The sequence below is a fragment of the Euprymna scolopes genome, chromosome 29, assembly GCF_053919585.1.
Source record: "Euprymna scolopes isolate OS-2025 chromosome 29, ASM5391958v1, whole genome shotgun sequence".
In the NCBI taxonomy this organism is placed as follows: domain Eukaryota; kingdom Metazoa; phylum Mollusca; class Cephalopoda; order Sepiida; family Sepiolidae; genus Euprymna; species Euprymna scolopes.
The window spans coordinates 44,125,627-44,152,060 of NC_136510.1; the positions used below are offsets into that span (position 1 = coordinate 44,125,627).

The 26,434-nt window shown below is 33.8% G+C and overlaps 1 protein-coding gene and 1 pseudogene across 1 annotated transcript in view; one reads left to right on the top strand and one right to left on the bottom strand.

Annotated features, from left to right (window-relative positions):
• Positions 1-2,283: 2,283 nt before the first annotated feature.
• Positions 2,284-26,434, top strand: part of LOC145252625 (eukaryotic elongation factor 2 kinase-like) — a 75,995-nt gene continuing 51,844 nt past the window's right edge. Inside the window, exon 1 of the mRNA XM_080112352.1 lies at positions 2,284-3,309. The gene's annotated coding sequence lies outside the window, so the exon portion shown is untranslated. The remainder of the gene's footprint in view (positions 3,310-26,434) is intronic.
• Positions 24,901-25,038, bottom strand: LOC145252965 (U2 spliceosomal RNA; annotated as a pseudogene).

Sequence of the window (26,434 nt, forward strand, 5' to 3'; positions counted from 1 at the left end):
ACACCTAATAAATGTCACCAGGTGTCCGAAAATACAATGTTCTACCAGTAGTTTGTTTAATTTTCGATTTTTTAGCAATTATCGAGGCTATGGATCAAATGAGACCACTATTTTGTCTTTCATGCTAACACGACAGGTTTTATGCCACCTTCATTTTTAATTAGAAAAATCACGGTAATAGTACACTTATTGATCTGTGCTGAAATAATAGCATTATTTAAAAAAACATTCTTAACATGGGGAGGGAAGGGTGTTTTGTATCTATTCTATACTTTAACCTTACAATTTAATAAAAGCAGATATCATAAAATTTTAATTATATTTGAAAATACTATTTAAAAATAGTGCCGATCAATAGGTGTGTCAGAAATTTCGTGAAAATAGTGAATAATTCCACCCCATCTTTCCAAGCTTATAACTCCTCGAAAAATGTAATTCAAGCCCTAATTTTTTTTTTCAATTAAAAGAGCAAGGTTTCATTAAAAACAAAAACAAAAAACAAAAACAACGTGTTTTTTTAAAAAAAAAGGTTTTAAACTTCGGACTTTACAGGTAAATTTCTAAAAAACAGTTCTTTTTTTTGTTTTAAATTTGAATATATTATTTATTGACCTTTTCTCTTCAATTTGTGATATATAAGACTTTGGTACATAAATTAATTATTTACTTTTTAATAGACATTTCAAAATGGGAGGCGTGAATTATTCGACCCCCTGTCTTTTCAAGCTTATAACTACTCGAAAAATGTAATTCAAGCCCTAATTTTTTTTTCAATTAAAGGAGCAAGGACCAAGGTTTCATTAAAAACAAAAGAAAAAACAAATAACGTAGTTTAAAAAAAGGTTTTAAACTTCAAACTTTACAGGTAAAATTCTAAAAAAACACTACTTGTTTTTGTTTTAAATTTGAATATATGATTTATTGACCTTTTCTCTTCAATTTGTGAGTAAATTAATTATTTACTTTTCGGTGAGTAAATTAATTATTTACTTTTTAATAGAAACGTGAAAATGGGGGGGGGTCGTGAATTAAAAAAAACATTTGTCTAAAATATTATATTCAGTTTATTGGAAAGAACATAAAATTTCACATTGACCCTGAAAATATCGTAAAAATAGAATCAATAGAAAAATTTTGATAGATTTTTAAAGTTTAAAAATTGAAAAATATTGAGTTCGAAAAATTCATTACTGTTTTTTAAACAATGTTTTTAAAAAAAATATTTCTATTACTTTTAAAACAACTTTAATAGTTTATTTTGGAATTATAATCCATAAAGAAAATAAATAACCCATTTTTAACAGAGAAATTACGAGATTTTTATATTTTATTCACAGTTTCATGTTAGGGATGTCAAAAATTCCTACAAAAATTCTGATACACCTAGCGGATCAATAAGTGCACTACTAGTACCAAAATTACTTTAAAACAAGTTAAAACACAAAAAACTTATCTAGGTATGTAGAAGAGTAACTTAGCTTGCCTTTGGTAACATTTATTTATTTGTTATATTTCATCACTTTGTTGTTTTGTTGGCTATTTTGGAAAATTGTCAGTTTGTCCAATTAAATATATAGTAAGTATCAGCAAAAATTAAACAAAACTCTTATATTGTGACCGGGTCATCTTTGTGCCATTTTTTTCCTATTTATTCAAGTGTGCCATTTTTACTGTGCGTCAAATTAGACTAGAAGGTTGCTTAGTTCGAAAAATCTATCTGAAGAAGAACGGCGAGTACATCGACCAAAACTTTGTGAATATAAAATCAAGATGACAATAATAATCCGAATAATTCAAGTGCTTTATTTTAATTTTTTTTTAATTACTCAAGAAAACATGCCGAATACGGATCGTGCTAAAATTATAACGTAATTTAGAAAACCATTCTGTAACTAATCACATAGCAAAGATATCGTAATAATTAAATTTAACTTGAAAATCCTATCTAAAAAAAAAAAAAAGTAGCACGTATTCAGCAGTCAGCACAAGTATTAAAAAAACAATGCAAAATTAAATAACAAAAAAGTAAAAGAAATAAGAAACAAACACATAAGATTTAAATGAAAAAAAAAACACATTAATTAACTATTGTTTCTTGTTATTATTGCTTAAGTTTTAAACTAAAAACCAAACCTATTCATTATTTATGTTTTGTTAAGCTTGCGTTGGTTAAGCTTTAAAACGTGGTTAATTCATATTATGGTTTATTATTAAATTAATCACCACGTGGAGAAAAGGGCGTTAAATCTACTGTAAAGTGATATTTCTTGTTATGTAGCACGTGGCGCAAATCAAATGTCCCGGGTCGTCAGCAGATAAACAAACTTAAAGCACAATAAACTGCTCAGCGTTCTGCAAACGCTGACTTGGCTGGAAAGGAAACCAGGCCAAGTGAAGGAGAATGAGGAGGAGGGTGTCTACGTGCAGCTCTGAATGTAAACAGTGCTCAATTGGGTCATTACTGTTATTCTCTGTGCCATCAGAAGGTTATATTGGAAAGTCAAGGTTGTCAAAAAGCTCTGCCACATTGTTGACCAATCAACGACGCGCGTCGATTGAACGGCGTGCAGCGATTGGTCAATTTTTTAACAGTTCGCTGTTAACTCCTCCTACTACTGTTGTTCTCTATTTCTCTCTCTCGCGCGCGCTTGCTTATTCTTGGTTACGTCGGTGTAATGATCTAAAAATATTTCTAGATTCGCGGGAGAAACGTATTGTTTAACCACAACAACATCGCCACACCTGCTCACGTCAAAACATCATTTCAGAAACATATGACAAGCGTTCTTGTCAACATATTGTAGCAAAACTGACTTTCAAAACCTACACCTTTCTTAAATTAACTAGAAACCGCAACAACACCTTTTAGCTTTTTTTTTTTTTAAATATAATTTTTCAGTGAAAGACTTTTTACGTCTTTTCACTGTAAAATTCAAACATTTAAAAAAAAACAAAAACAAAAAAAACCCCTCCCCTAAAAAAAAAAAAAAAAGACTTATAATTTTGGGGATTTCTCTCTTAAAAAAAGACTTTTTCTTTGAGCTGTTTTGAGGATTTTCTCTCTCACTTATTTTGATTTAAATTAAAACATTTGGGGATTTTTTTTAAAATTTTCTTATATCGCTTTCATATTAAAAAAGATACTGAGATAACAGACAAGAGATACGGCGGCGTTATTTTCTCGATGTCCGTAATGTTTATGCATCGAATGAATACTTTTGCGTTTCAAGATATCACTGTCACCAGTTTTATGAAGAAGAAAGAAGAAACCTTGTCTTCCTCTCTTGCACCCGCCTCTGTCAAGCACAGGTAAATTGATTTAAAGTTGTTTTTATCGAAGTATTTTACTGTTTACTAGAGGTAGAAATCCGCACCGAGTTCGCGTCAATGAGTCATAAAAAAATTATCATTTTTTATTTTACTGCTACGATACTAACAGTGGGTCCACTGCCACAATAACAAATTGTACTCGTGCATATTACGGATCGTGCTGAAATAATATTATTTAGAAACCCATTTTTAACATGCGTTTGTGGATTTTCTTGTTTTTCCTATTCTGTACTTTTAGTTATTAATTTTGTAAACAAAATATGCTGTAAAAATTGAATTTAACTTAAAAAATGTATCTAAAAAAAAAAAAAACAAATAATAAAAAAAAGCACAGTTCGTCTTCTGTTTTCGTTTTTAGGAGAGTGCCGTCCGTCCGCGGCAAAGGAAGGGTTCATATTTACAATGCCTCCCCACGCGACAGTTAGACGCGTTTTTTTAACGCGGAGAAAAGGAAAAAAAAAATGTCTCAGTCTTGAAGGATTTCTCCTCCACTGATAGAGAACAAGAAATTGAAGTGTAGCATCTGAAGAACAGATACTACACTTTCATCTTGGCCTAATGGAAGAGTTGACAAAGTTTCTCTCCCTCGTGTCAAGATTAGCTTTCTAAATTAATTTTATGCTAATATACACAAGTGTCCGTGTTGAATCAACCAGGAAATTTTTTAATTAAATATTAGATGTTATTGTTTAATATTATTACCATTAACGAAAATCAAGTTAAATATTTGAAAATATTTCATTTTTCAGTAAGTGATGTCGAACCTAACCAATGTCTAAAAATGCCGTATTGGTGAAATATTATTTGATGTTTAACAAAGAATGAATTTTTTGTTTTAATTAAATTGCAATTTTAGATTGAAGTTCATCGGAAAGGCCGTTAAAATTAATTTCGTACATATTTTGGTGTTTAAATTCTAATTTTGTGTTTGAAAATGTACTTTTAATTGACGTGTTTTCATCGCATGCGACGTAGATCCTGATGCTACTACTAAACGATGTTTAGTAAAATAAAATTTATGTAACCATATTAATTCGTAATTTCTATTTTAGCTTAATTTTCTTTATTATTGATTTCCGATGAAAAAAAAAAAAAAAACGTGGGAAAACATCCCGTGAAATAATAAAAATAATGAAAAAAAAGAAAAAAAAAAATTTAATGTGGGGAAGGGAGGGGGTTTTATATAATTCTTTCCTTGACGCGGACGGAACCCTCCTAAAATGTAAACAAACAAACAAACAAACAAAAAATGATTAAAATGCGCAAATCGATTATTAAAATTATTGAATGATGCAAGATGGATGTTTCTCATGTTATATTTTATTTTCTGCTCAAACAGAAATAATTACCGTGCAGTCGTGTGCGGTGTGGCGTGTGCACTTTCACTTATGCAGAGAAGGTAACGTGCTGAAATAATTATTTAATAGAAACTCATTTTTAACATGACTTTGAACTATTCTGTAACAACACCTAATTATTTTACAAACAAGATACCATAAAACTTAAATTTAACTTATACTTTTTTTTTTTTTTTAATAGCACGGTACCTTCTCTGCACAAGTACCAATTATTTCGTACTTAATAGCCTAGTAATACTGGGAGTTTTTACATGTGTCGCTACTGTGAATTCCTGACTGGCTAAAATACATCATGTTCCCCGGAGTCAGTGACAACAAGTCTCTAGGCACAACACTGTTTTATTAATATTTTTTTTTCGGCGCTTCTGCAGAATTGGGACAAGATTTTGTAGTCGATAAATGTTTTTTTCAGATAAAAAACAATGGTTTCAACTGATATTTTTTGTCAATTCGGTGCTAATGCACTTACTGATCCGCGCTATTTTTTAAATCGTATTTCCAAGTTTAATTAAAGTTTTGTTTTTTTATTCAATTGTAAGGCTAAAGTACAGAATAGATACAAAACACCCTATCCTCCCCATGTTAAGAATGGCTTTTTAAATAATAACGTTATTATTTCAGCACGAATCAATAAGTGCATACTGTCAATTCTACTGACAAAGGTAGCTTCCAAATTATGCAGTCGAAATTATCTGAATATTACTGAATTATTAAACAAACAAACTTTAATCGTGTTAGCATGTGAAAAATTGCTGTCATCTTGTTTAAATCGAAACGAAAAATTACTTCCTGTCGAACTCTCCTGTGTTTTACGATCGTTTTCATCAAATTCTATTTTTTATTTTCTTTAATAATTTTCTACCTTATCGATTTTCGTAATTTTTTGATATAATCATCTTAAAAATACGAGGAATGCGTTGATGCCATTGTTTTCAATATCTATATAAAAGCCAAGTACGTCCAAGGATGGAATACTGTTGCCATATCTGGGCAGGAGCTGCTAAAAACAACCTATCCTGCCTTGACAGAGTACAAAATAGACTTCGTGGCTTAGTGGGGGATGCCATTTTCTCTACCCTGCAACCTCTCTCCCACAGAAGAAACGTTGCGAGCCTATCCTTGTTTTATCGTTATTTCCATGGCAGGTGCTCGTCTGAACTCCAATTTCTGGCCCCCCCTCGCCAATCTTTCACGAAAAACACCCGTCTAGCCGAATCCACTGTGAAAAATTTCCCCCACTCTATATCTGTGCCTAAATCAAAACGTGGATTCCATGAACAAAGCTTCTTTCTTAGAACTGCACGCCTGTGGAACTCTGTTCCGTCTGCCTGCTTCCCACCGGACTACAACTTGGATGTCTTCAAGTCCAACGTTAACAAATTCCTGAACCGCCCCCTTAAGTAAACACTTCATCAAATCTCCACACTAACGTAATGTACTTGCAATAACCCTTATCCCTGAGTGGCTTCCGGGCCTTGATAAATGGTGACTGGTGATCACTGTGTGTAGTAAAAAAAAAAAAAGAAAAAAGTTCAGTATTTCAAAATTTCGTCCTATTAGTGTAGAAGCGCCCCCCGTTCTGTTGCAGCTTTTTAAATGAAATGGTCATTTGTTATCGTTTCAGGGGGGGGGGGAATTCTAGTTTCTGTTTCGTATTTACTGTTAACACGTGTACATTTTTAGCGTTCCCACGTACGCAATTCTATTATTCGATTTGTAGTTTTAAAATCGCATTACGATTTAAAACTATTCACTCAGCTTTAATAGCTTTAAATTTTAAACATGGCTTTGTAATTTTAAAAGTACAGATTGAATGATAGTGTTTTTGAAAAGTAACTTCGAATGCCATAAATGTACAAAATCCTGTTTTCTTTTTGTGACAAAGAAAATTATTTTTTCAGTTGATTATGAAAGTTTTATTTTCGTTAGAGCATATATATTTTTTATAGGAATGATGCATTCTCAACCATTGTGCAATTTTTAACGTAATAATAGCGACTGTTTACTTGCCCTCCCCCCTCCAACGAGGGTACAATTAGATTATGTAGAGAATATCCCCCCCCCCAAGTTCGCTGGATAGAAATAAATAAAAATTGCCACTGTCAAGAAAGATTAATATGAACATAGCATAGAACAAGGTTGATCTTGCCCGAATACAGGGATAATATTTCATAACAAAACGATGAACTTAGTTCATCGTTTTGTTATGGAAAGAAAATCACTGAACAAAACAATGATATCCATCCTTTTATTTTTATTCTTGTTTATTAAAAATAAAAATTATGAAAGTTCAGATACAACTTTTTGCATTACGAAAACGAACGACAACATCGTTATGAAAAGTGCACACTGCACAACAGCACAACAGTCAACACCACGTGGGATTCGAGGAGAAGGAGCGGGAGGGATACGATTATGGTAATCTTTTGTTTGTCCAATGATGAATATTATTGAAAAAGATTAAAAACAAAATAATCGCTTTATCCCGTTGCTGAGTGCAATGGCTAAAAAAAGATTATGCAATAAAAACAAATGCTTTACTTTTAATCCTGAATTTCGTAAAATCCATGTGTTGCTAAATGCTACCCAACCTTTGATCTAGTATCAAAGTGTTGTATCTGTCTGGACCCTTGTTCGTCAAGGGAGAAATCTTTCTAGATTGAGGTAATTATATTTGTCTCAATCTAATGTTCTTTTTTTGGGGGGGGGCAGGGGGAGCTGCATTTTCTCCACTTTATAAACTTTCAACCAACCTCGGGCTTTGATCATCTAACATACTCAGAGGTTTTAAATATGTTGAGTCAGCCATTGAGCCCCGAATAAACTCAATAAAATAATTCAAGTGGAAGCTTTGAGGGAGATGGGGTACTTTTGTTTTGGTTTTTTAAATATAACTCAATCCCAAAACTGGCAAATATCTTAGCATGTATTTTGTGTGATGAAAATAATTAGGAAAAATACTCTAGGAAAAAAAAAGTTGATTAATTCGGCTTTAGGTAGAATATATTTTAATTACAACAACAAATGCAAGCATTAACTGCCTTGTTTGCTAGAAAAAAATTTTTAAACCAACTTTTTTTTTTTTTTTTTTTTTTTTTTTTGTAGACAATAGTGTTGATTTCAATAAATAATCCTTATTTTTCAATTTGTGCCTATTAGAAAAATTTGGATATTTCTATTTTCCAATAACTTTCTTAAAAATGTCTAAATTTCCATGTAAATTTTATTTAAAAAAGTTCCTTTTTTACTTGCTCATGAGAACAGACATAGACACAATGTTGATTTTTAGCGTAGGAGGAAATATAGCCCACAAAAAGAGGCACTCTGCATTGGTGGTGAGAATTTCTTTGTCACTGATTTAAATTTTATTTTGCGCTATTATTATAGCGCCGCTATGTAAACAAGATTTCTTTCATCAAAACACAATCTTGCAGCCGTACGTACTGATCCTGCACTTTACATTTTCTGTCCTCAATCAGTGAAAAGGTAAAGTGCAGGATCAGGACGTCTGCAAGATTGTGTTTTGATGAAAGAAATCTTGTTTACATATAGCGACGCTATAATAATAGCGCAAAATAAAATTAAAAAAATTTATTCATATCTTTTGTTTATAGGTAACAAAATAGTTTTAATAAAAAAAAATATATACATAAAACATTTTCCCCTTTAAAACATATCCCTCTCTGTCTCCCCCTTTCTGTGTGGCAACTGGTTCAATGCAGTAGAAAGAAAACCAAAAAATTATAACAAACTTATAGTCTAACTCAATTTCAACGTTAAAACATCAGTTAAAAATAGAATCAAAAAGGGAATTTTATTCACGGCTATCGAGATACATCTCGGTGGCCGTGATTTTATCTCCTCCACAATGACCCAAAAAGAAAAGTAATGATTATTGCAAAAATGTATTTGACTAACCAAATGGGCATTCGTATTATTTGGATTCTTCGGATTAGTGTTCTCGCCCTAGGTGTGATTTTCATAACTTTTCGGTTGATGTAACCGCCGACCTTCTTCAGGTATATATTATTGAGCTCACGATTGTTTGTCAAACTCTGGAATTTGCACAAAATTTCGAATGGAACCTTTTATTTACTTCATGGAGGTAGCATGCCCTCGTTCCGTCAGCCATGACTGGATAGAGGTCCTAAGCAATTCACATTGCGATGCAAATATCAAAAATTCAGAAACGTAACCAACTGGGGATTATATTGAATCCGATGGTGCTAAGTTTTTTTTTGTGTGTAGTTTCTGAGTTTTAGCTGGACACAGTGTATTCGAGAATTCCTTTCATGGCTGCATTATTTCATGCATCGTATTTTGCCCCATGTGCAAGAATAGCCTGGTAGAACCCCCACCCCAGAGCATATACAGCAGTACAGACAGTACATACTATTATGGTCACACATTTTAGTACTGACCAGGCTCAACATCACTTAACGGGAACCGGTGTATCAACGTAATTATACCGTATTTATGTACCTATTTACTATGCCTCCCCACGGGACAGAGTTAGACATCAGGGTCGTTTTTTAACGTGGAGAAAAGGTACAAAAATATAAATTGTCTCAGTCGTGAAGGATTTCTCCTCCACCGAAAGAGAACAAGAAATGGAAGTGCAGCAGTGCAGCACTGCAGCAATATGCAGCATCTGAAGACAGATACTACACTTTGATCTTGACCAAAAGGCCAATGTAATAAATGTAAAGAAAAAAACCCCAAAAAAAACTTGGTATTCTAAACCAAATCCACTTTCTTCTGAAACTAAAAGCAGAATCAAACCCTTCAGAATTATGCGGTAATTTGGCAAACAAGATGAATTAATTTTTTGAATTAAAATGAATAAAACGTGCGTATTTTTTTTAAGCCTGGAAATTGAAAGTTTTGATTAAAAATAAAGAATTCATTGATCTTTAAGTTGTGAAATGTTACTACTACTACTACACAAACACAACCACTAGTAACTACGTCACACCCCACACATTAAAATAAATCAACGCATTGCGTATCTTTTTAGTTGAGGATAAATAATAATAATAATAATAATAATAATAATAATAATAATAATAATGTAAATATTTTATTATAACACTTTCTTATTTTACTAAACTTTTGGAATATTTTGTCTTAAAAAACGCTATTAAAACCACCTCCATATGTGGCTTTCGATTGACCATGAATGACCACGTGTTGTAATGAGGGGAACACCCTAAAAATATCTTTGCAAAAGGAATTTAAAAAGCATAAATAAAACCAATAAGACGCGTACTTATCAGTTTTAAGGTTGCTGCCATTGAAACATTATCTTTAATGGAATTAGTTTTATATCAATTTGGGGTAAATTTTTACTTCCACTTTAAAATGACGACTTTCGCAGGTTTTCGGGTATGCTGAAAAAGCCAATAATCGCACTTAAATTTGCCGCAAACAAGTAGTTTTCCGGATATTTAGCAATGCAATGTCACATAAGTAGTGTCCATTTTTGTACGCGCATATTTTTTTTTTTTTTTTTTTTTTACGCACATGCGTCAAAAATATGACAAGTTTTAACGCTTATAACTCTGTATTTTTGCGCCTATAAAATATTGTCTTTTCGAAAATCGATTTTTAATGACGGTTTACATGCATACTTGCTAATGCTGCTGAGGAGCTGGCTGGACTTTTCTCAAATTAAAACTAAAACCCGATTTTGTGTCTAATTTTATCTTCAGAGGATGTAGTAACTAATTAGGGATCGTTTGGATCTTTTAAAACAAAGTTGATCTTTTAAAATTAATAAGTTTCTTGAGGGTGATTTAAGAATTTGGGAATGCTACAGCTGTATACCTAACGTTATCGTTTTGTATACATTGACTGTATACTTAGTGATAGCTGTGAAATAATGATGGCCGATTACTCGTGAAAAACAAATGTGGCTTTTTATTCAATTTTGAAGTTTTGGTAAAATGTTTACTTTAGATATCTATGTAAATTATATAAACCCTGAATTATTAATTATACAACCAAATAAAACTCAACATTGTGTGTATTTATAACGTCAATTTATAGTGAGGAATCCATCCTCCCTGAAAATTTAGGGGCGCTTTCTTCAATCGATCAACAACAAACTAATCCCTTTTCTTAAAGTAGGTAATACCTGGGAGGATGATTCTTACGTCTCCCCCCCCCCCCGACCGATCAGGGCCATATTTATTTTCTCTGTAGGAGGTTAGATACAAGGTCAGGTGAAGTTTTGAAAAATTAGCGCACTCTGGCCTATAAAAAAATGCCTGAGCAATTTCGGTGACTCGAGCGAATCGGTCTTTTTTCAAAGAAGGTAACACCTGAAGGGATTAGATCTAGGACTAAACAGAACCCTATCTCAACCTGACAGCAGCAAGCCTATTCTCAGACTGATTGGCGTGGACGTAGAAACAACTGTTTTTAGTCCATTTCTAGTAGTATTTCACATTGCGTACCGATTTGCATAAAGTAGTCCAATATGTCACGCATCTCTAATTTTCTTTTGTTGTATTTATTGTATATATTGATTTTATTAACAATGAACTTTCTTTCAATTGCAGAATTTATTGTATTGTACATAAACGTTTAAAAGAAAATCATCCAAGCAAAATATTTTTACTGAAATTTACAACTGCTATCCATTCACTTTGACGTATGTTGTCGCTGATAAAACTGATCTATACTTCGAGCTGGGAGCATAATGTTCGGTATTCAATTTTTTTCACGAAATAATGCTTTCAAACAATATGACTAACTTCAAATTCACATGCTAATCACGTGACGCACATCAACCATATTTGACTTGGATACAACCATCAACCAGATCGGATGTTCAGTTTTCTTGAATCACCCATGGAATAGAAAAATAAACAATGAAAACGGGCATTAAAGTCTTCTATGATTAGTCTCGATTCTACCGGAAAATTCAGAAAAAAAAAAAAAACTTGAGATATTAATCTACTCAATTTTAAAAAGTTTTTATTTTAATCTAAAAAAAAAAATGCTTTCAAAGGATGTTGCTGATTCTTATAAAAAATCTTTTTTTCTTTTTTTTTTTTTTTTTTTTTAAGATCATCTTCCCAGGCTTTGTCTTCTCTTTCCTGTAAGAGGGATGGGTTTCTACTGTCTGTCGCTTGAAACACCCTCGTCAGAAATGAGGACAGGCTTTAACATGGCTATTTTTATACCCGTCCAAAATTTTGCCTGGAGAAGGGGTGGTAACTGGATCGCTACCTATGTTGGTCATGACTACCACCCCTTTAAATCCGACCTTGCAACACATCTCGTATTGGTAGTGATATCTTGAGAAATCAAAAATAACTATCACCTGGGAATCCAGTGCCGTTATGGTCATGATTGCCGTATTTACCCTGGGTTGGTTGGACCGGCTCATCCAACAAGTTCACCATGTCCTGGTACTGGCTGATCAAACATGACAATTCAATGTTGCTTCTGTTATGAGTGCAAGCCATTCGTAGTTCTAGCAATGGACCTCCATTAAGGTGAGGGCCCAGAATCAGTTCAGCATCCTGCTTCATTGTCCTGAGCCAGGTTTTGAGTTTACCACCGCAACATTTCTTCCAACCTGGTAGTGGTGCTGACTCTATGACTTCATGGATGAAATCACCTGGTTGTTGGCGAAAGGCGTGGCTGAACCAATGAAGGCATTTGATAAAGAGAGATTTTTAGGAGTGAATCCTGCAGCGAGTGCGAATTGTACTGTTGGGACAAACTTGTTAATGGACACAGGATGCAACGTTGGCAGTGATGGTCAAATTCTTCTAGTTTGCGGAGGTCACTTATTTGCACAGGCTAAGTCTAATAGCCATAAAGGAGAATCATGTGGATGAGGGCCTGATAGATTCTGATTTTGGTGTTCATCCTTATTTCTTTTTGAGACATGAGCCGCAATGGGAGTCAACAGAAGGACGTGTGAATATTGCTGATGTGATTGAGGATGTCTTTCTTCTCTTGGCCTGTTGTGGTGATGATAGAACTAAGATATTTGACCTCAAGATATTTGTCTTCAAGGGTTTCCATGTTGAAAACGGCCGGTTGTTTTTCATTTGGCAGAAGGCTTGCTGTTGGTAGCTTTGTCTTATTAGAGTTTATCTTTATGCCGTTCTTTGAGGTGTATGATTACATTTTGTCAATGGCAGATTAAATGTCAGCAAAGCTTTCACCCAATATACCAGTACCATTAACATAGTCAGGATCCGATATTTGTAGACCACAACATGAAAGTTGGCCAGGGTGTTCAATGTGATCCAGTAGATGGTGTAATTGAAGAGTGTAGGCGAGAAAACGCATTTTTGTCAGCCGTCAGAATGAATGTCCAACAAGCATGACTCTTGACCATACACGCAGACTTAAATGCGGGTGTAGAGATATTTTTAAAACAGCTGATCTGCCTCCTAAAATAAAATGACACTTGTAAGGAATTGGTATCAAGATTTTATTTCTTATCTAGTCAATCCCAAGTATCGACAGAGAATTTCAGTCTTTTCCAGAAATGGTCAAAGCAGTTCATGATTCCTTACAAGATCTGAGAAAACATAAAAAATCATCAAGAATTATTATCAATTATATTTCCTGATATTTTTGTTTTTCGTAGCTAAAACAAAATATTCTTAAAGACAAGATTGAAATTTGTTTTTATAAATCGAAGCTTCAATAAAATGGCATTCAAAACGTTTAACCTTTTCTTCCTTGAATGTGGACGATTACAATGATATCATTTTGGCCTCCTCAGTGGTCATTATGATATACCTCAGAATCTATTATTCACTCTTACACTAGAAAGATGTGTACGTCGATACTACAAGAAAATATTTTGCCACTGATTTTAATTAAATTGGAGGACGGATGCTTTCTTAATCGATATTTCTGAACCTCAAAATAGACTTCCAACTGAGGTAATGGTCCTGGATATGACCTACAACTATATCCGATGGTGAGGCCCCACCTTGCTGGCCTTGTGGAGTGTGGAGCCACCCTTTAATTGCCATTGCTCCCAAATCCACTCTGACCCGGAGTGGTAGTACCTGTTAGGGTCCCAACTATGGGCTAAATAGAATCCGACTTAAAAAAAAAATATACTCCATTCAAAATCGTTCCTCAAAATAACTAGATCTGGCATTAAATAACCTGAAAAAGGTTGATATGCCGTAAAACAAAAACAACCAACCAACTGAGGTAATAATAAATGCACTAACAATGTCACAATTAAAAGATGAATTTTAACAGGTGCTGCGCGAGTGTTTTCTCTTTTTTAACTTCCATCAACCTTTCCCTACATGGCAATTGAAGTATGCTTGTTTTATTTTCTGCCAAACTAGCCTGGGTGGTCAGCGTTGCCTGGGTGTTTGGCGGTGTGTGTTGAGCAAAAAAAAAAAAAGTGGTAGTAGGCAGGTAGGATCGAACCCGTACTGTGAAGGAGGAAAAGAACGTGAAAAAAAATGTGACGTCTTTGCTGTTGCACCCATCGCCAAACTGGAAGTGACAAAGGTTTAAATTAAGGCTAGTCACTCAAAAAGAGGGGGATGATTTTCTAAAATATCATCGAAAAAAAAAAAGAGACAACTCCCTGTGGAAAAGTGCTCGGTTGAGCATGAAGGAATTAATGTTTTCAGCCAATTTTTCGATATTTGTCGTCCGAAGGGTTGAGTTTAAAACGATACTGATCTCATGAAAATCCGTTGCCTCTGTTGAAAGTTTTAGACATACATACATACATACATACATTTAAACAGACAGGTGAGATTTATATTACAGATGAATTGATTTTTTTTTTTCCACGTGTTTACTTTTTGTTGGTTGAGATTAAAAACGCAGTTTTAAAATCGATAGATACTATTTATTTACAGACGAATATTTCGTGTAGAATTTACACATGGACTGATGAATACAGGGAGAAAACCCCCCAATGAGGAGATGTTTATCAAGCCAGGATCAGATTGTAGTATCTGTTTAATCCAGAAGACTATTCTTCTAGGTATTACTTTCCCCTTTCGAAGGAGGTGGTGGGTTTATTGCCGATCACTTGAGACCCTTATTTCTGAGGGAGTGCCAACGGGATTATTTAGGTTATTTTTATGTTTATAATCCAGAGTACGCCTTTTTGACAAGTGAAAGAGATAGAATTTTCCCAAGACCGACCTTGTGTTTACTTATCTCCCTGGCAAAGTCAAAGTTAAATATATGGATCACCCATTAATGAGCATGTATTTTGTAGCTCATTTCTTCATTTTATTATGAAAATCGCTCTACGCAAAGCGTAAAGCCATTTGATGCAAGGAGATTACAAGAACAAGACGACTATTGGCCCTGGTCTTGAAAAGACGAAGGCTATAAGGTAGGAGGAAAACAGTTAGCAAGAAGAAAGTGCGCCAAGTTTGCATTTCTATGAAAATTACTACTGGAATAATGCACTGTATTTTAATGAGGTATCAAAACAGTGGGTACTCATGCACTTATTGATCCGTCCTGAAATAATATTATTTAGAAAGCCATTCTTAACATGGAGACAGGAGGGTGTTGTGTACCTATTCTGTACTTTCACCTAACAATTTAATAAAAACAGATATCGTAAAACTTTAATTAAACTTGAAAATACTATTTAAAAAATAGCACAGATCAATAAGTGCACTAGCACCAAACAGCGAATTGATGGAGATCACTGGAACAAAGAAAGCAGGGAATAGATCAGATAATTCTGAACACGTACCATAATAGTATTTATAGAAAAGACTAACAATATTGCATCTGTGAGAGATAATCTAGAGAAGAGTGGTGTCAAGCAAATCAAGGATACGTTTCTTCACCTTCTTAAGAACCTTCAGAACCGGACAGAGATTCACAAACTCAAATATGACAATGGTACTCCTACTCCATACATGGATTTGTAGATATGGAGAATAGTCTTAGGTATGAGAAAGTGTTTAGCACAATAGAGAACAAGCTTTATGGGGAAACAAACAGAGCAATGGATTTAATATATGAACTCCGAGAATGATTTGATTAGAAAGAAAGGCAAAGAAGTTTCAGACTTGATTTCTCCTCAGTCCTCCATGATCCTTGAAAATCTCAGGACGAAAAGAGATATGTTTACGGTTGAAAAACACACGTTGCTCTAACATGACAATTCTATTTTTGATGGCACAAAGTTAGTTGAATAGAGCAATTAATCGAATTAGAATGTAATTGGTTTTAAATTAGTTTCTAAATTACTCCTAAACAATTTATTTTTATTTAAGCTATATTGAAAAATTATATGGTACTAATAAGAAAACCAGTTATATCCAGTTTCATCATAAATTTTAAACAAAGAGACGGCTGAAAAATAGTCGCCAATATTTATAAACAAGCCCAGAAAATAACTAGCTAAGGAAGAACGATAATTCTAATTTAATTTTTTTTTTTTTTTTTTTTTTTTTTTTTTTTTTTAAGACCGGTTTCTGATTTATTGATCTTAAATTATCATTCATGCTTAACTAGCTTTTTTCTCGACTTGTCGGTACTTTTATAATTTACATACCATAACTAGAATACAATTTTCAAGTTAAATTCAATTTTTATGGTATTTTTTATTCATTAAATTATTAGGTGAAACTACAGAATGGTTAACAACCCCCCTTCCCCGTGTTAAGAATGGCTTTCTAAATAATAACGTTGCTATTTCAGGATCGTCCGGAGTCTGCACAAGTACGAACATATCTAAAGATACGTAGCTACTATATATATGTATTCAATTTATTTTGATTTGATTTTTTGGTAAATTTATACATGAGAACTCTTAGTTACCCCCCCCCCCCCCAATCATCATGGTTATATGTTGTTCAAATGCTATCTAGTCGGAAAGTGGATCATCATTAAATTTATATGCAAAATTAATCATCTACACTAAACTGTAAAAGTTGTTTTATTTATTTACCCGCCCCCCCCCCAAGCTTTTCGGGATGTTCACATATAATCGCCTAATAAAAATTTAATCTCTTTTTTTTTCTTTTTTTTTTTTGTTTTTTTTTTTTGTGCTGTTGAGGGGGGAGGGTATTTATCTCCGATAACTTTGCGTCGGCATCTGACGGGTTACGTTAGCAACCAAAAAATGCCGAAGTGATTAGCCAATCAGCTCTCGGAAGACAAGTTCCAATGACAGCATGAAATTCATTAAATCAACAAAAAATGTTAAAACTGAAAATGTAAATACTATGTAAATATGACCCAGCTTTCCCCATGTTAAAAATGGTTTTCTAAATATAAAGGCTTTCTTAATATGGGGCAAAGGAGGGGCATTTTGAACTCCTCATCTGTCAGTCTTCATTTCGGCTTTTTTCGGCTGGTTACGTAAATTGTCGAAAGATGCCGACGCGAAGTTGCCGGAGATTGGGTCGTTAATCGGATAAGTACCATACATTGCACTCTAAATAATTTAGGCGATTAAAATAGAAATTAAACTAAAATGTTTCGAATCTTAAAAATAAATAAATAAATACAAAAAGCCTTAATTTGTGGAATTGGTAACTTTAAGGAAGGGGGACCTTTGTTATTGTATTATTGTCACTGTCAAGATAAATAGGTGCCTAGCAAGCAACTGAACAAACTTTAAACCTCTTCACCACACTAAACTGTTCCTTGTCACATCCAGCCCTCATGGGGAGACAATTAAATTAACAGCCCCTAGTCGATGTTAACCCGTTGCTCTAACCATCCAACCAAAACACGCTGTTTGCTGTTTTCTTTGACACACATTTTTTTACTGTGGTGACCCATAAACAGTTACTTTCGATATTGTCTTCATCTTGTTTATATCCGAAATCTTAATGCAGGTTGGTTCGATTATTATGTATTCTTAATTAGTATTTCGGTCGATGATTTATAAAAAATATATTTTATTTTTTCCATTTTTTATTTTTGATGAAATTTTATACATAAAATGAAATGAGGCCAAACTCATTAGTAGTCGTCGCCGTGGAAGAAATTGATCACGTTTACACATTTCGCCAGAGTTAACCTTTATTAAAAATTAAAATATTTCAAGTTTTGAGAGAAAAAAAGAAAACTCAAGTATATATATATTTTTTTAATTTTTTTTAAATTTTGACCATATTGCAATGATTTTTAATGATTTTTAGATATGCTAAAGGTTGATGAATTTAGAAATATTTTCGAGAGTTCTTCTTGTTGCCCACGTGTCTACTTTACTGCCAACAACTAAAAATAACATTTGATTATAAAATAAACTTTATTCGGTGAAGTTTATAAGCTTTAGAATAATTTTGCTGGTATAAATATGCGCGCGCGCTTGTGTGTGAATATATGAGATTTCTTTTGTTTTATTTTTAAAGGCTTTTTTTTCCATTTTGCTCTGAATTAAAATAAGGGTAAAACTATACAAACACCGTGACAGCGAATTAACCCTAACCCTAAACCCTAACCCTAACCCTAATCCTAACCCTAACCCTAACGCTGTCACGGTGTTTGTATAATAATACCAAAATAAGAGCGTAAAAAATATTTTAAACAAATCATTTTTGTGGCTTAAGGATTTTTATCTTGGGTCCTCAAAATAAAATTTTACGGTGGGAGTTTAGTTCTGTGCAGTTCTAGGAGCTCCACCCTCTTTGAGAAGGCGTTAGTTTATTGCTAATCGCCTAAGGTGCCCTCATCGGGGAATGCCGACTTTTTGCAGGTCAGAGTGCTCCTTCTCAGGTGCGATGACTTCTCACAATCTCACTTTCCGACACTGGTATCTCAAGTTTTTGCAGTCTGAGAGAACTAAACAAATTAAGACATTGTCACTCGAAAGATTTTAGCTCTTATGGTGTCGGTTCTGCTGAGTATTGACGGAGAATCTTGGGTAAATTTTCAGATTAGGTCCAGCCAGCTCCACAATTTTCTTTTAAATGACTTGTTTAGGTTTTCGACTATACTGAATACGAAAATCGCATTGAAATATTGCAGAAATTAGTTGTTATCGAGATATAAGAAGTTATATTATGCATTGTATTCTTTGGCGGCCATTTTTGTATGCGCGTGCGCGCGCCATAAACAAATCTACTCATCTATGACTGACACTACACGCATGTAAAAAAGATGGCCGCCTAAGAATACAATGCATAATACAACTTTTTATATCTCGATAATTATTTCTGCAAAATTTCAATGCGATTTTCGTATTCAGCATAGTAGAAAACCTTTTCAAGGTGTCATTTTAAAGAAAATTGTGGAGGTGGACCTAATCTAAAAAAATACCGAATCTTGAATCAGTCTCTGAAATAAACGAAGCCGTTTACGATTTGAAAGCAAAAATAAATTGAATGTTAAATGACAGACGATACTAAGCATGCAAAGGTTAACTTAGGGATATGAACGCTTGTTCAGAGAGGCGACAGATCGATTTTTAAAGTATGTCCTTTTAAAGCAAAAACAATATGACTTACTAAATTGTCGAAATAGTTATGTATCCAAAATTACGAAAATTCATAAAGTCTAGGTACGGACAAAAATGGGCGGGCAAAAATAGGGGGATTTATTTTTGAAAGCCGATTTATCATAATTTTTTGTAGGTTCCCGATTACTTTTTGATTGCATTTGAAAGATTAGAAACTAAAGTTAATTTCCTAAAGGAAAAAAATGTTACTTGTACAGTTTAGTCAAGACATTAAAAAATGAAAATATCGAAAAAAGGTTATATTGTACGTATGTTTTGGACTGAAGATCCCCCCCTCCCCCCCAAAAAAAATTTCATTTAATTTGATCGAGTAGTTTTTATTTTACGGCAGAAAAACACGTTTTTATGAGAGCGGGTTGAAGTCAGCCATTATGAAATTTGTTGAACACGCCACGGGGAGATAACTCCAGTTAAAGCGCCGACACTCCTTTCCCATCTTTATTACTAGCATTTCTTCTTAAAAATCAAACCTTTTGCTTGGTATCATAACAAATTGTTTTTTCGCTGTAAAATAAAAACTACTTGATGAAATTAAGTGAAAATTTTTTTTCAGAGAACTCCAGACTATAACGAGTACGTACAATAGAACTTTTTTTTTTCAATATTTTCATTTTTTAATGTCTTGACTAAACTGTATAAGCGCCAAAAACATATTTGTACACGTGAAAAAAAAAAGTTATGAAAATGTTTTCACTGCGAGCTAGCGAATTCAGCTAAATCTTGAAGTTAAATAAATTCACTGTAAAAAATCCTTTAAAAGATAAATATTAGTTTTCTCATACCTGGCAGTAATCCTTTACCGCTACAAAGCCATAATTCGCCCATGAAACATTGTTGCTACATATTGGTCATTGCTGCAATGACTCATTGCATTAACCAATTCCAATTGGATCTGGTCCAAAATGTCTTTAATCTGGTGGGTTCTGCACTGTCAACTAACCTCTTAACCCCTGTCCCATCACCGCAATTTTGCATCCCTGTGCTTACTTCACAAATATTTTACTGTAATGTGCTCTGATGAACTCCCAACACTGGTGCCCTCTCGACGTAAACACATCTGATTAAACTGACAATCGGTTAAATCATTGTGGAGGTCCCCAGATGTTATAAGCCAACGTTAATAGCTTAATACTCCCGACTAACCTAACAAGCAGCAAAATTTCATGCAGAAAGCCTTCTACACTGATAGTTTCTGCTAGACTTGGGAATTCCTTTCCTGTTTCCTGCTTCTCCAACTGTACTAATATGCAGAAATTAAAATTTAATGTGAACAGAAATTTTGCTGCTCAACTCCCTACTTGATACGGGCCCCTAATCCACAGTAGCTTCTTACATCTTAGCAATTTGTTTTGTTTGGGATGAATATGAGTAAAAAGTAAAAAAACAAAAATTGCCACATAACCTTGCTAGTTACATTTAAATTATTTTTAAATGATTTATTTGTAGCTGTACAAACTATATGAAAGGGTATAATGTAGATATCTTAAATAGAATTGAAACAAACGGCTCGGTCCCAAATTTCTGCCACCATCTATATATTTAGTCAAGTATGTTTCTGTTTTTCTTCTGCACTCTTTCGACATATCTGAATCAACAAAGTTCACATAATTGTTCAGTGTCAGTACTTTCTTTTTCTTCTAACGTGTTGTATCCCTTCAATCAGAAACTATTGTTATCTCTGGCAAAACATATGCTATATTTTGAAAAGAATGGTGGTAACAGTTTGATTGAGCACCATTATTAGGAAACCGTTTTTGAGACAGCATAACCACTGAAAAACCAGAGCTGCTTGCTTCTTTACACTGCCATGGCATTATATTTAGATGCCAGTCTATTCAACTCTTCTGGTTTGATCACGGGCCTTTCATTTAAAAAAAAAAAAAAAAAATTATTCATTTACTAGCAGAGGGACAGCTGACCTTGCTGATTGTAAATATGCTTCATATATTTTAATTCATGCAGATTTTGTATTTATTATTACAGAGCCAATTCTATATTGATTTTAAGTTTAACATAAATGACTTGGATGCCATCAGCTAGAATTGAAACCAAAACATTTAGCGCTCCAGACGTGTTCACTACCATTTGAGCTAACCCGACAGATAAGAGTTATAAAATTAAACCACTTTTAGCTATGATTAGTTTATGCTAATAAACTAATAGAAATGTCGGCAAGTTGAAGTGAACATTTTGCATTTCAACTTGCTGACATCTGTACATGTTCTTCATCCATCTAAATAAGGATTTTACTCGTTGTAAACCATCCTTGGTGTATGATAACTATTTCCTGTTAATTTCAGTATTATGTTATCAGTAACTTGATAATTTAGAAGTTAAATATTTAGACACACACACACGTGCATCTACTGTTTTATTTATATAGATTTATTTTAATTTTTTCAAAGTTTTTGGCTAAAATACTTACTGTAGATGTACTTTAGGGGATTTTTTCCATGATTCTGGTTTTGGATACGATGCTGCACTTGATGCATATGATTTGGCTTGTAGCCATCTTTGCAACCAAAGATAGATCAATTTAATGATCTGTGATAACTTCAGCTATGACCTTTCATAAACATGCTGATCTGTTTTGAATAAATAGTCTGGCATTATGGATTGCTGCATTGCCATCCAAATTTGTCGCAAACATTCCTCTTGCGCTAGTTGCAGCTATGCACACATTTATTACAACTTATTTAGCCTGCTCGAAAGAGCAAAGTCACATGCAATTTCTTACATAACTAATGACCAGATTATAATGAGTTGGTATTGTCTGCCATGGGTAAGGATCTGTACAAGGGCTTTTTAATTTATTAAGTAATTTGATGGCTATTTCATATTGAGTTTCATCATTATATTCGCTTTAATATCTACTTTTAGATGCTGGCATGTGTTGGATGGTTTGTAGAAATTGACTTCCAAACCTATCTCTGGCCAGGTCTTTATGTATCACTCTTTCCCTCAACTCCATCTTTGTCACTGTTTTCCATGTTTTCTTGAGCCTTCCCCTTTGAACTGATCCTACTACCTTAATTGTTTCACATTTACTAACCCAAGAACTCTCATTCTTTCAATGTGACCATACCATCAAAGTTTCCTGTTTTGCACATATCTCTTTATACTGTGCAAATTTAATCTTCCTCTGAGCTCATCAGAACTAAAATTGACCCTAATTTTATACTGTCTTGATTTAATACTAAGCAAATAAATGTGAAGTTTAAAAATTTGAATTATTGGAAAATAATAAAATTATTATAAAGCTATAGAATATCATTTTTTAATTTTTTTATTTTGATCTTAAATTTTCGGTGATATTTGCTTTCCTAGTAGTTAAGACTTCGTTTCATACCTCTTTTCTTTTTTTTTGTTCTTTTAGTTATTTCTTTTGGTTGAAGTAAAACGATATCAGGATGAAAAGTCTTTGTCAAGAATGGTCACGCATGGCAGTGCAGAATGAAGTAAAAATTAATAAGCATTGTTGATTTAATCATTCTCAACTGAAATTGAAAGTATCCTGTACTTCTATAAGGCCACCATTCGCCCATGTATGGAGTATTGTTGTGACATTTGAGCTGGTGCATCTGCTACTAGTCTCTCATTCCTAGACAGGGTTCAAAAAAGAATTGCCAACCTGATTGGTCCTGAACTGTCATCTAAGCTTCAACCGTTGTCCCATCGACGAAATGTTGCATCCCTTTGTCTATTTTACAAGTATTTTAATGGTGAATGTTTTGACGAACTGCAAGCACTTGTACCCCCTCGACATAAATACCCCCTATAAACCCGACAAACACAGAGATCCCTAGACATAAGAAAGCCTTCTACTCTAATAGTTGCTTCCCAAAAACTGCTAGACTTTGGAACTCCTTCTGGAATTCTGCTTTTTCAACTATACTGACATGCAGAAGTTCAAGTGTAATGTGAACAGACATCTTGCTGCTCATTTCTCTACATAATATCCCTGCGACTTATTGTCCCCGATAGTAGCTCCCTACATCCAAGTGGCAGTGTGTCTTGTTTGGGGTGAAAATGGAATTAAAAAAAAAAAAAATTTTTTTTACATATTATTTTGACGTCACATGACTCAATTTAAAACTGACTAAAAAAAGTCTGGCACAATCTCTTTTAACTCTTGATTACAAACACCGACACATTATCTCTATAATAAGATATTACTCATAAGTTGATGCAAAACTCCTCTATCTTGAAATCATCTATAAGAATTGCGACTGTATTTTGGGGAGGAGTTGCATCAGAGAGGGCATAAAGCCACTTGATGTAAGGAGCGAAAAAAAATAATACTATTTCAGGGTCAAAAATTAGCCAACGGTAAGTGTTAGATGGATAGATTCTAATCCAGCAAACAAGTTTTACCTCTTTATCAAAAACATGGTTCGTGGAATATGAGGAGTAAAGGAGTAAATTAAGGGAAGCGAGAGTTACAAGTCTGTATTATCAGCAATATGCAAAAGTACTCAGGCATACAAGTGAATAGAAATTATACAAGTTATTTAGTGTTTTTTTTATTTTTAATTGTAGAGTTTATTGGATTATAAAAAAAAAAAAATGTTAGTGACCCCCCCCCCCTCATCATGAACCCTAAACCCGACGAGCTAGTGATCAAGAATGCTATATTTAGATTGGGATTGTAAATTCAGTTTTGTCTCCTGAGTACAGAGGTGGTTGGTTGTTGAAACTTTAAATATTGCATGTTTTTTATTTACATTAAAAAATGGTAATTAATTTATGGTTGCATGAAATTTGAAAATTATATTAAAATGATGTTAAGTTGTTAATTAGTCAGTTTTGGCTGTAATTAGTTTGTAGACAAAACATTTTTTTCTTCATAAAAGTTTCAGATTAAAAAAAAACAAAAACTATTTGAATCGTATATATATATATATATATGTATATATATATATATATATATATATATATATATATATGATAAATCAGATGTCTATCTTTCTATTGGTTGTAAATGAAATCAAAAATAAAACAATGTAAATGTTCCTGCTCGTTGGTCTAGTGGTCTCAATCAATTTGCTGTTTTGATATTGGAATATAGCTTCCTATTCCAGTAGCTTCTTTCCAATAATTGCAAGCTTGTGAAACCCTCTTCCTGTTGAGCGTTTTCCCTTCTAGCCTTGGTCTTTTCAAAACTAAAGCTAATAGGCATTTTCTGTCTTTGTAAAACTCATCATTTCTTCTTGTTACATAAAGTGGCGTTGTGCCCTGTCTGGAATGACTTCCATAAAAACCATGTGATTCCTTTGAGAGACAGTGAATGCCCTCTGAAAGGGATTCTTGGTGATGAGCTTGTTAAAAATGAAGTAATGTTTGTGCAATCCGCAGCTGCACTTCTTTTGATTCAACATTAAGTCCAATTGTTAGAGAGTAAAGAATACAGAGGTTGTGCTATGAGTTAGAAATAAGGTAATTTTAAATTGTTATTCAAATTAAATCAGTTCAAACAAGGCCGATAGCCATTAGTTGCGTGCTCTCGTCTAATGAATGAATGTGTGAATGTAGGATTGACATGAAATTCTTAAAGATAAACTAAAATGACCGAAAAATAGGCTGAAATGACTTAAATAAATAAAAAGTAAATGATTTAAAATGACTTTAATGAACTTAAGGATGAATGGAATGACCTTAAGAATGACTTGAATGCTTAAAAAATAACTGGAATCCTTCAAAAACAACTTGAATGATCTGGAGAATTACTTGAATGGCTTTGAGACTGACTGGCTGTAAAGTGGGTGATTATTTTACATTAAATTAATACAGAAAAGTGATCCCCCACTTTATATCACAAAGTTACAAACATAAGTACAGCATGCAGTAAGAACAGATACTACACTTTGATCTTGGCCAAAAGGCCTAGAAAAGGGTATTCATTTGCTCCCCCACTGAGCAAATTAGGCACAAGGCCGATTTTTAATGTGAGGAGTGAAGGGGAAATGGGGATCAAGTCCCCGGGGAGTAGGGTAGATGGATAGTGACAATTGGTATGAAGGGTTGGTATTTATTTGCTTCCCCACTGAGCAAATTAAGCACAAGGCCGTTTTTTAATGTGGAGAGAGGGAGGGAAAAGGGGACCAGCTCCCGATGGGTGGGAAATGGGAGCTGGATGGTGACAATTGGTATGAAGGGTTGCCCCTACATTGACCAAGGTCTTATATGTGGGATTGCCCCCACATATGGTCTTTGCTTGCAGTATCTGCCGGCCAGATGGTATTTATTTGCTCCCCCACCGAGCAAATTAGGCACAAGGCCAATTTTTAATGTGAGGAGTGAAGGGAGGGGGAAGGGAAAAGGGGACCAGCTCCCGAGAGGTGGGAAATGGGAGCTGGTTAAAGGTCAGGCATGTGGGGTTGCCCCCACATCTGGTCTTTGCTAGTCATAGCTTGCAGTATCTGCCGGCCAGATGGTATTTATTTGCTCCCCCACCGAGCAAATTAGGCACAAGGCCGATTTTTAATGTGAGGAGTGAAGGGAGGGGGAAGGGAAAAAGGGGACCAGCTCCTGAGAGGTGAGAAATGGGAGCTGGTTAAAGGTCAGGCATGTGGGGTTGCCCCCACATCTGGTCTTTGCTAGTCATAGCTAGTAGTATCTGCCGGCCAGATACTACACTTTGATCTTGGCCAAAAGGCCAAGAAAAACTTAAAAAGCTAAGAACAGCATCTATTAACAACAGACCTGTGATCTTAACCAAAAAGGTCAAGCACAAAAGTGTTACGGACAGACGGACCAACTTATAGAGTCGCTTGCACATGACTAAAAATAAGTAGTTAGCCTACAGGTGGGTATATAGATCTTTATTCTTCAGGCCTACCTGCATAAGAAAACTTAAATTGTGGAAAATGCTACTATATTACTGATTAATATTTTTTTGGTGCTCATAATTATCAATTCAATCAAAATCTTCAACCACAATGAAGCAAATTATCTCTATTTTCCATAAAAGAATTCTTGCTTCAAAATTCAAATATTCAATATTTTCACAATAATATGAAACATTCATTTTAGCTGGACGTTCAGAAACACTAAGAACAATATTTTACTTTTATTTTATAACTTGAAAATTATATCTCAAAAAAAAAATTTCAAGAAAAAAGAATAGAAGTGGTATTATGAGGTTCAGGAGCTAGAGATTACAATTGTCCTGAAATAAAATTGTATTTTACTTTTTTAAAATCTAGAAATTCGAACATTTATTTCTCATTAGTTATTTTATTTACTTTCTTTCCAGAAGGTTAGACACAAGATCAAGTGTGGGTTTGATTAA